The following is a 12,341-nucleotide window of genomic DNA, read 5'->3' as shown; positions in this document are numbered from 1 at the left end:
GCTGCCAGACCACCAGCCATGAGGCACTATCAAGCGTAACAATTCTTTGTTATTTTATATATTCCTCCAGTTGGAAATAATCAAATATTGCTAGTGTTCTTTGGAAAAGCAATCTTGAAACATTAGTGACGTTTTAAGAAATAAATAGGACTTTTCATCGCATATTAGTAGGCAAGATCATCTTTACATCTGTCATTTTTGCCACTTTTTCCTGGAACACCACTGTGAACAGCTGCCAGACCACCAGCCATGAGGCACTATCAAGCGTAACAATTCTTTGTTATTTTATATATTCCTCCAGTTGGAAATAATCAAATATTGCTAGTGTTCTTTGGAAAAAGCAATCTTGAAACATTAGTGACGTTTTAAGAAATAAATAGGACTTTTCATCGCATATTAATAGGCAAGATCATCTTTACATCTGTCATTTCTGCCACTTTTCCTGGAACACCACTGCAAGCAACATATTCAAATTTATCTTAGCTAGACTACATATCAACACTACCTTTTCTTCCATTACTACTGGACTTGAGTAACGTTGTTTTTGTAAATATACCTAACAGAGAAGATGAAAAATGTAAAGATTTTCTCAAATTCTAGAAGTTTTGGATCACATGAGTCCTTGGACCTTGATAAATGTGCACAGCTACTATTACAGTGACAAAAACATGACCAAAACCCCACCGCTGCAGGGAAGCAGACACTGCAAAGGCCGTTATTTTATAAATACCTGCCTATTTCCATAACTCTTTATTTGCTTCCACTTGCATACATTTTGCATACATATTTACCATTTCCTCTGCACACCTCAGAGGCTGCAGCCATAACAGCTCTCATTCCAGAGCCCCTGCCTTTGCCTAGAGAGCTGTGACAGAGGCAGTGAAATCCATAGGAAAAGAGGTAGGTTTTTTATGACAACCTCATCCTTGTCCAGTGCAGGATACTGCCAATTCAACACTGCACTTGCCTTTTCAGCTCACTCAGGTGGTCTGGAGAGACTTCTTGGATGAGGGACAAACCACAGGAGTCTCAATACATTTGGGAATTTATCTGGTTCTAGCTGGTTGGGTGGATGACCATTATTTATTGCAAAGGAATAATGCCAAGAAAACATCTCATGGTGATGGGCAGCTGCATAGCAGGGGGTCGAGAAACACCAAATTCTTCTGTCTTTAAGCCATCCTCCTCTTTAAAATGCAAAATGTTGAAAGCCACAGTCTCTCCAAATGTGATCTTCCATTGAGCAGAAAGGGTAACCTGCTGCTTTCTTTCTTAACCCAGATTAAGTCAATGATATCAAAGAAAGACTGCCAAAATGTGGCCCTCTGCTTCACCCTGAAAAATTTGCAGCTTAAACTAGATTAGGAAAAAATATACAAGAAAATGAACAAAGCAGATCAGATATGCAACACTTCCTGGGGAGAACATTGGAAGATTTCTAGAGATGGTATTAAGAGAGGATTAGGAAGGAAAGGAGAACATACAAGATATTACAGCTGTTAGGGAAATGAACTGAAAACATTTCTTCCTGCTGTGAAAAAGGTTGGACCTTTGTTGAAAAACACAGCAATGCAAACAAAGAACCTTTTGTTTTCAAGCTGTGTCAAAAGCACTTTCACTGGTTTTGACAACCTTTTGAGGGGAAGGTTTTGACAAATCCCATGCTCAGCCTAATGAAAAGGGATGAGCAGAAGTGCTGGGGCACGATGAAGCCATTGGTGGGGGGCAACAGCAAGGAACTGCAGAAAGACACCACCAGGAGTGCAGGCAGCAGAAGACCTATGGTGTCATCTCACTGACCCTTTCTCAGCAGCTGCAGTTATGCAAAGGATACATGCAGTAAGAAGTTGGGTCCTTCCAGTTCAGAAGTTACAATAGAGAGCTCTAGGAGTAAAAACAAAATAGTTGCAGTTTGTTGATTGTCAGCACTGATTCACATCAAATCCTCTACTGAAAAAGCTGTATTAGTCACTGTTTCCAGAAAAATAGATCTTGCAGCAGACACCACAGTGTATCTCTTTCCTTCTGCAATCATGCAATCATTACTTACAGTCTTCATTGGCTTATTTGAAAAATTCAAACATTAGATTAATTATACTCCCATATACAAAGCAAAGGCTACAGAATCTTGTCTGATATGACGGGGGGTTCTCTTGCTTCTTTATGGGGTTGCAGATCTCTCCCCAAGGAAAGGGGTCGATCTTCCTCCACGAGAAGAAAAAAAAAAAACAACTTGGCATGAGGGCAAAATGCTCTGGGTTTTCTTTTTGTGTCACATCCCTCTCTCTGAGAACATTCCTCCTCTTCCAAGGGCAGGGCTGACAGTGTTTTGCTTCCAGGTTTCAGCCGTAATCCCACTTTGAACAAGCTGCCATTGCCCTTCACCAGGACTATTCTTCCTGACGCTGGTAACATTTATTTGTCATGGCCGAGGAAAAGAAGTGAACTGAATCACACGTATATCCATTTCTAAGAAAGGCTTTTAAAACTCTCCAAGATGCTTTCCTCTAAGTGTTCATATGTATCATCTGAACAGCTGCCAGACCACCAGCCATGAGGCACTATCAAGCGTAACAATTCTTTGTTATTTTATATATTCCTCCAGTTGGAAATAATCAAATATTGCTAGTGTTCTTTGGAAAAAGCAATCTTGAAACATTAGTGACGTTTTAAGAAATAAATAGGACTTTTCATCGCATATTAATAGGCAAGATCATCTTTACATCTGTCATTTCTGCCACTTTTCCTGGAACACCACTGCAAGCAACATATTCAAATTTATCTTAGCTAGACTACATATCAACACTACCTTTTCTTCCATTACTACTGGACTTGAGTAACGTTGTTTTTGTAAATATACCTAACAGAGAAGATGAAAAATGTAAAGATTTTCTAAAATTCTAGAAGTTTTGGATCACGTGAATCCTTGGACCTTGATAAATGTGCACAGCTACTATTACAGTGACAAAAACATGACCAAAACCCCACCGCTGCAGGGAAGCAGACACTGCAAAGGCCGTTATTTTATAAATACCTGCCTATTTCCATAACTCTTTATTTGCTTCCACTTGCATACATTTTGCATACATATTTACCATTTCCTCTGCACACCTCAGAGGCTGCAGCCATAACAGCTCTCATTCCAGAGCCCCTGCCTTTGCCTAGAGAGCTGTGACAGAGGCAGTGAAATCCATAGGAAAAGAGGTAGGTTTTTTATGACAACCTCATCCTTGTCCAGTGGAGGATACTGCCAATTCAACACTGCACTTGCCTTTTCAGCTCACTCAGGTGGTCTGGAGAGACTTCTTGGATGAGGGACAAACCACAGGAGTCTCAATACATTTGGGAATTTATCTGGTTCTAGCTGGTTGGGTGGATGACCATTATTTATTGCAAAGGAATAATGCCAAGAAAACATCTCATGGTGATGGGCAGCTGCATAGCAGGGGGTCGAGAAACACCAAATTCTTCTGTCTTTAAGCCATCCTCCTCTTTAAAATGCAAAATGTTGAAAGCCACAGTCTCTCCAAATGTGATCTTCCATTGAGCAGAAAGGGTAACCTGCTGCTTTCTTTCTTAACCCAGATTAAGTCAATGATATCAAAGAAAGACTGCCAAAATGTGGCCCTCTGCTTCACCCTGAAAAATTTGCAGCTTAAACTAGATTAGGAAAAAATATACAAGAAAATGAACAAAGCAGATCAGATATGCAACACTTCCTGGGGAGAACATTGGAAGATTTCTAGAGATGGTATTAAGAGAGGATTAGGAAGGAAAGGAGAACATACAAGATATTACAGCTGTTAGGGAAATGAACTGAAAACATTTCTTCCTGCTGTGAAAAAGGTTGGACCTTTGTTGAAAAACACAGCAATGCAAACAAAGAACCTTTTGTTTTCAAGCTGTGTCAAAAGCACTTTCACTGGTTTTGACAACCTTTTGAGGGGAAGGTTTTGACAAATCCCATGCTCAGCCTAATGAAAAGGGATGAGCAGAAGTGCTGGGGCACGATGAAGCCATTGGTGGGGGGCAACAGCAAGGAACTGCAGAAAGACACCACCAGGAGGAGTCAGAAATGAGGTCAATGATATATGTGACCCACAGCCTGGTTTTCCCAAAGATGTTTTTTCTTTTGAGTTTGGAAATCATCTTAAATCATTTCTTTTTTATATTTTAATAGGGGAGTGGCAGAAGGGTCCCCACGGCATCTCTTCCAGCTGCTCTAATGGCCTACACAGCAAATAACCCTTCAGTACAACAGCCCAAGCTCTCACATACAAAAATACAACATGCCACAGGAAAACAGAAAGCACAAAGAGACAAGCTAAGTACTTGATTCCTTGCAACATGGAGATATGAAGGTCTAAAACCCAGCTTTGGGGGAAGCTGACCCGATTTCTCTTTACCACTGACAGCCTCATCACCAAAATAATATGAGGATTGCAGGAGACAATCACTGGTCCTCGTTGCAATGAGTCTCATGGGTTTGATGCCAGGTTGTGAGAGGATGGACAGGCAGTGTTTGGAGCCCTTTGGAAAGGCCAAGTTTAAAGAAAAAAGCCCAGAAGATAGACTGTCTTGGGGGGTGGAGGGTGGGTGTGAGATAAATCACTGCTGCCTAAAGAAAATACTTAAACTGCTCTGTGTGCTGCTTTTCAGGTCATAAAAAGAAATATGCTGCCTATGAGGAATTTGTTCTTAGCTCTGCTCCATGAATGGGCAGGCAACTGCCTTAAAGAAGTCCCTGTCATTTTTATAGAAAGAAAATATTTTAACAAGATGTTCTGTCCTTGAACAGGGGCTATTCCCTGTGTCCCTGGACACCTGATCCCCAGAGCCAAACCGAAGCGTGTGGGACTGGAAAACAAGCAGAAAACAAGAGGAAGGGCGGCCGCCTCCCTGCAGCACGCCAGCTGCGAACAGGAGCTGCTGAAACAGACTTTCTTCTTGTCAAACACAGCATAAATCTCTGCTCCTGAAACAGCTCCCTGAAAACCAGTCGTTCCTACCCCTGCCCACTGGGCTCTGCTGCAGGGCAGGCTGGTGAGTGGCTCCATGGAGCATCACTGCCGGCTTCAGGTGTATTGGGCATTTGATCCATCTACCAACCCATTTACAATGTCCCTCACTGCTGCTGCCTCCAAGTACGTTCTCAGCTTGGAAAATAAGGACAACCTCTGGGACAGACTAGGTACTTTCCTGTGCCAGGAACATTTTCTGCCTCACTGACCACATCAGGTGAAATTTTGCTGGAATCTAGGCAGTGTCCCTCCAGCCACCATCTTCTGAAGAGCTGATGGACCCAACCCATCAGGAGATTAATTATCCCAGCAGGTGTCAGCAATATGCCTGTCTCTCCCCTTGCATGAAGGACAGGAAATGGATTATTCTGGTACCAGGATGTTACACATCCCCATCCTGCCCGGATGATCAAGGCATCAGCCCTTCCTCCCTTGGGTTCAGCCACTTATTTCCTTATGCTGTGGGCATCCTTGCAACACCCCATGGAGATGCTTATTCCCCTTGAGGGAGTAATAGCCTAAATTTTCACACTAAAGAGCAAGTTGGCAAAAAAGCCACATCCTGTATGAGTCAGGTGCACCAGTGCATGTAAAATGGACAGTGGCCTTGTGGTTACATCAAGCTGTGATGTGATATCCTGGGCAGATTCCTCCTGCTTCTGCATGTCCCGTGTGTATGAATACGCCAAAGGGTAACCCTGTTCTAGCAGGCTTATTCAGACCTTGTAAGCTCTTGAGGGTTTTGGAAATGAATATAAATATACTTGTGTTTATTCAGAAATAAACATAAATAAACATAGTGGTTTTCTTACTGTTTCTGGCTTTGACACACGTAAGACTTTTGGGTGGTACAGCTTGATGCAAGGATGGTGTTGAGACCATTCTAGGGGAGCCATTAAAGGCAAAGGATCAGCTAGAACATTTGGGCAAAATTTGTACTTGTCTCCAAGCCACAGCCTTTATTCAAAGCCCAGTGTTAAAGGTATTTTTTTTTCCAACAGCTCATGATTTGTGTTAGGTTATTGTTGGCTACTCTGTATTTGTAGATATTTTCACATCTGTTAGCCTGTAAAGACTGACATTGTTCTCTCCTCTCTGCATTTCAGTAGGTGAGATTATTTTGGAAAGGATGCCTTGTAGGTTAGATAGGCTTCATCTTGACTTTTAACCGTGTCAAAACTCAGGGGGTCAACCCAACATATATACATATAAAAGACCCAGTTTTGGAATTTTTAGGGGTACCAGCCCTTGTTTACTGACATCCACCTGTAAAGTCAATAGAGTCAAAACACTCTTGGCCATTTTCACCAAATTCTCTGGGATGACCAAGAGTAGTTCAAAAATTACAAGAACAAATGCACTTTGACTGCATGATGGCTTAATTTTAACAAGCAGAAGTTTCAGGGGAGAAAAAAAAAAAAAAAAGAAAGAGAAAAAGAACTTGTTGACATGAAGCATGTGGAGTCACTCATCTAGCATTGTATAAGGGCTATAAATCTGTCTGGAAACGAAGCCTGAAATACAGCAAAAAAAGCATATAATCAAAACTATAAGATCAGTTTAAAATTTATGGTAGGTAACTCAGGGAGAGCATTACATGTCTGAGCTTTAAATCAAACGCTCTTCAGCTGTATATTTCTGTAAGCTTTTGTATAAAACTATTTTCTCTTCTTTCACTTTACTTGAAAAAAGTCTAAGAATTAAAAAACCCAACACTATTTTCTATAAATTCAGAAGTGAAAACTACGTAATCTGAAAGTCAATACAAACCAGCCACAGGAACTGAGTTACAGTAGAAAGCATCTCTGATTTGAACTTTGAGGGAAAAGGTCATCCAATTAGGTAAAAGAGAATTTACCCTGTCTCAAAGATTGACTCAACTAATGCATCTCTCCATTTTACTTATTACTTTAAGATGTTCTTCTGACCTCCATGCCCCCACTATAATGATCTCGTTGGTGTTAGTTTCTTTCTCTTCCTCTCCCAAAAGACTACTATTGTCTTTCTGTGAACTGATGAAAACCAGATGGAGAAGACAGGGAGGAGATACTGAGATGTGGGCTATCTACCTGAATTTTGCTGTGCCTGGTGAGTATGGGTAAGCATTATAAAATCATTAAATTACTCTCTAAAAACCTAATAATTTTTTTTTTGTTTTGTTTAAATATTGTGCCAAGGGAGCAGTAGTTGTGATCCTTCTAAATTACATGGGGCCAAAGTTTTATCTCATCTAAATTGTTCTGCACCACAAACCAGCCAACAAATTTCCCAGCACAAATGTACAGGAGCTGTGTTACTTTGCAATGGATCACCAAGAAAAGGCTGCAGCAGGCAATGCAGGAAAGATTCTCCTACACATAGAAGAAACACAAGAGCAATTTCTAAAACAAACCAAAGGCTCATCTTTTTCTGCTGGTATCTGTTGCAGCTGGACTTCTTGATATTTATCTGATAATTCTGGAAAGTTCAATAAGTGAGCCACAGTCCTTACGCCTGGTACATGGTTCATGGCAGGTATATATATACACACATATAGTTATGAAACTGTTTTATCTAAATGCTATTTGTAATATATCTGGGATGCTCTCTGCTTTTTCCCTGTTGTTTGGCTCACTGGGAGACAGTGTTGTGCAATCTTTCATACGCAGTTATATTTCTGCCAGTCATAGTGGAAAAGTTTTAGCAAGGAAAAGTTCCTTGGCTAGATACCAAACACACTCTTAAAAATTAATTTCAGGGTTTTGCTAAGGCTCAGCATTCGTGGCTAGAAAAAGCTGATGTGCTCTAGATTTCTGCACCACAGATTTCTAGATTTCTGCTACTGATACCTTCATCCATCCTTCCTGGGACTGCCTCACCATGTGCTTCTTTCTCACCCTCTGTTTGCCTCTGTTCCCCAGAAGGCTATGAGTGAAGTCTGGTTTTGGTTGAGTATGAGTATTTCCTTACATTGACAGCTAATTTGTAGCTTACAGCCTGCTGTTATCCCAGCAATGAGTTTATGGTTCCATTACCAGCATGCAGTAGCATCTTCTAAGCAAACAGAAATTCTTTCTGTCGTCTAACCATCGTGCCAAAGTCAGGTTTGTAACCCAAGGAGCAATACAGAAGCCTCCACCAGACAGCATAAAAACATCATGAGCAAGCTTATCCTGTAGCCGAACATAAATACCCCTGTTTGAGTTAGACAACCCAAAAGCTGCTAAAGCCTGACCTGTCATGAACATGTGACACATGAAATAAATTCTGCTTATTTTCTCCAAAATAAACAAAACACTGCTGCCACTGGGCAGTCCAGATGACAGTTAGGATTAACGAATGATCCAACTAGTAGAACAGCAATTTGGAATTTATAGGTGAGTAGTAAGTCATTTGCCACCCCTTAGTAAGGAGGTAGTGTGTTGTTGTGGTGGCTCAGGATCTGTGTGACCACAAGACCCACAGGTTGGTGCCCAAGGTCTCCCCTGGACAAGGGGAAGAGGACCAGATGCTACTTTCAAACCTTGCTCAGCTGCATCGATGGGCTTCTCAGCCCAGCAAAGACTTCCTAGCCTTCATCTACCTCCAGCTACACATGGGAGAAGCCAAAGCAGTTTCCCAGTGACTCTTCTTCCCACAGCAGTGCAAAAACCTGGGTAGAGGAGAGACAAAGGATCCTGTGATCCCTTGTTTGGTAAAAAGGTTACTCTCAGCCAGGCCCTGATATGATATGAAGCTGATATGATCAGCCAGGCTGATTGATAGCAAGTTTTGCTCTTCTTTCAAGGCCCAGGAAATACTAGAACAAAGTGAGGGTGAAACACGGAAGAAAAGCACAGGAGCACAAAGAGAAGGCAAATTCAGGTCGGGGAGGGGGAGACAGAAATCCAGCCACCAAATAGCCAAGTATATGGTCTAAATATCTTCTTTCACAGACTTACTACATTATCCCCTGCTATCTGCATGTCACATCCTATCACTCACTCTCCACAGACTTACACAACGGATTTTCTCTCCTTTGGTGACACAGTGCTTTGGCATTTGGACTGGCAGGGCAACAAATATTGATCCCTCTGAAGCAACTCCTGCCTCCAGCACACGATGTCCTGCACTGCAGTCCAAGGCTCGGGCTGCCTCTTCTGCTCCACTTTATCACTGATGTCTTGGCTGCATTTTCTGCCTTTTTTTTTTTTCTTTTTGTACTTTTCCCTTCTTTTATTTTTCTCCACCAAACTGTCCTCTAAAAATCTGTTAAAATGAATAACCACTCTGCTGTAGTGTCAGCTGGAATAGCATTGAACATGGAGCTGAGATTTATAAGAACTGAATGCTCAGACATTTGTTCGGGATGGAAATTATTAACCTTCAGAGTGTGACAGTTGATCTTAAGCAAACCTCTTTATCTAATCTATTTATACGAACCTTCTCACTGCAGTACCTTTACATGTAAATCTCGTCAATGCATTCACCAATAGATGCAGCACTGGTAGCTGCAGAGACTACCAACTGGAGTAAGGAATGTGGGCTTGAGCCTTTTGCTCTGCTGGTACCACTGTCCATACCTTCCCAATGCCTCAGTTTCCCTCCAAGATCCCTGGATGTGCTCAAGGGTGGATTTTGCCAAGATCCGGACTGTTCATCACTTCTACAAGCATTTGATCTGCTCCAGAGGAAATGTAGCTAAAAGGTATGAGTTATGTCAGCACCATTAAGCCATTAATCTGGGGGTACTGCCCGTGACAGGAGGGTTGGAACTAGATGATCTTTAAGGTCACGTCCAATCCAAACCATTCTATGATATTTGCAGAGGACCAGCCCTGCACCAATCACAGAGGAGAAAAGTTTAAGTAAGCAGAAGTTATTGCTTCTCTGGGATGTGATAGTGGGCAGGGAATGAGTGGGGTCACAAGCATGTGTCCCAAGGACCAGCATGTGGCTGTTACTGCAGGCTGCAGAGCACCAGAAGCAGGAGGCATCTTGATTTCGAGTGAGGGATCCCTCAGGAGAGCTCATTGAAGGGCTATGAAGGAAAGCCTCATGTTTATGATTCCCTTTGCATGAAATAAAAGGCATCAAGACTGACTCTGGCCTGAGCTTGGCTCTTTGCCTGTGGAAAACATAACAGTATGTAATGTTCCTCATGCCAGTGGAGAGCCCAGTAACTATTTTAATTACTGTTTATGGTAACTGAATCGCAATAGAGAATTCAATAGCACATTTCTAGGTTCTTAACTCATAGTCAATATGTTCCTCCTCCCTATCCTGGGTAGGATCCTGCACTCAGAAATATACTGGTCAGAGGCACTTAAAATTATGTCTAAGCGTAGTCATAGCACACTTCCCCAGGCCCAAGCAAATCCTACCCATGATGCTCCCAAACTATTTTGGTTAGTTTGAAAAGCCGGTGGGACCAGACCAGAAGGACCTTGCAACTCCAAGCTTTTTCCACAAGCCCACAAAAAGCAACCACAACATTGTTGAAGATCAGCACAACCAGCGGAAGATCAGCAGAAAAATTATTTCAGAAGGATCACGGAAAACATGACAGCTCTACAAAACCGAGGCAATTATGTGAAGCTCTGGTGGGGCTGGGGAAAAGGAGCTGTGAGGCAGAACTTGAAGCACCATCTTACTGCAATCAACTGTCAAAGTCTGCACGATTGATAGGTTGGATGATTGACAGGCAGCAAACAGAGGACATTAACACCTCTCCTTCCCTACCACTCATCCTTCTGACTGGCCTCACTCTTTCTGGTTTTAATGTTGTCACCCCTCGTTTTAATTAACAAGGGCTGGCTGCAGCACAAATTGTCAACCTGTTGCCCTCAAACTGCAGATAAAGCCCATTAATAACCGAAACACAGGACACATGTAAGCTCTCCAGCAATGAAACGAAAGCCTAGGAAATACCTTGATACTGTTGTCCCAGGGAAGGCTGACTTTCCTTTCTGTTAGTTTCTCTAACATCTGGTACGCGTTGCCGGGGAATGATGCTCCATTCAACCTTGGACTCCTTCCACCCTGCGGATTCAGTAACAGAGTCAAGACACCTGTACCTAAAGACAAAGCCATCCAAGCCTGATCGGATATGCTGCCTGAGAGTTATTATTCTTTACAGACGAGAGGTAACTATTAGCCCCTGGCTACACTGGAAAGACAACATTATATTTCTTGCAAGGACTGGGATATTAATTTCTGGCACCATTCAGAGTCGGGACATTTTTGCTCTCCTAAAATTCCCCCACCCTGAGTTTACAGTCGGTGGTATTAATCTCTATTCCCCCACCAAAAAGCACAAACTCAATTTCTGTTGCCTTGCCAGTATCGTCTGGCTCAACGGCCCCAGCGCAGAGTTACGATGTTGAAGGAATGTGCTGCAATGCTGGCTCTTGCCAAGCCTGAGGTAGGATTATTCTGGCCCCTCCAGGCCTATAAAAATGGCCATACTTTGCTACCTACCTCGCTTTCCGGCTGAAGGCTGCTCTGCAGCAGGCAGGAGGCCACAAGCCCCCTCAGATGTGTTGCCAGGATTGGGATGTACGCTGCTGCTGTTGTGATGATAGCACCGATCTCTGGAGGAGGCAGGATGGCACTGATGGATCAGTCTGTGTGTTGGCACGGCTGAAACAACCTGCACATCTTTGCAGTCACTGTGGTAGGAGTCACCCTGGGCTGTTTGCTCACCGTAGTCCCAACTGTGGCTGCTGCAGTGATGTAAATACAAAAGCAGAGACACATCAGTGACAGTTCAGGGCACAGAGTATCTGTGATGGAGCAGCTTTGACCACGGTCCCTGGCAGGTGGGATCATGGGATGATACTGCCAAAGTGGTATATTTTACTGATGCAATATTATCACAGCATAAATAATGGTGCAAATAGAAAACCGCTTCATTTACAACAGTCAAAAGCGACACTCTAAATCTCAGTCTGTCTCCAATTAAAACCTCTCGATGCCATTGCTAAGATATGCGCTCTCCACCGCAGGCTTTGTCTAGCAAGAGTGCAGACTCAAATAAATACGGCTCATGCCAAGCTCACAAAGCATTTCTTTCCAATCCAGGGCTTGGGCCACCCGGCCCAAAAGGCAAAAATCATCTCAGGTAGATCTGAATGCCTCCAGGCATTGAGCAAACGGCTTCGCAAGAGCCGAGCGCGGTAGACAGGGCTATTTATCATAAGCAGGGGCCAGAAACAAATGAAGTGACCTGTAAAACCAAACACTTCTGTGGCTCTGATTGAAAGAGCTCAGGATATTCCCGTTCCAGGATCCGACACAATGGCTGTGTCTAGCCGGACATGCCTTTAAGCGATTGAACTCAAGCTCTGTCTGGGCAAGGCG

This window comes from Calidris pugnax, unplaced genomic scaffold (genome assembly GCF_001431845.1).
Source record: "Calidris pugnax isolate Ruff unplaced genomic scaffold, ASM143184v1 scaffold28, whole genome shotgun sequence".
Classification (NCBI taxonomy): Eukaryota; Metazoa; Chordata; class Aves; order Charadriiformes; family Scolopacidae; genus Calidris; species Calidris pugnax.
Note: the sequence above shows the minus strand (reverse complement) of the source record.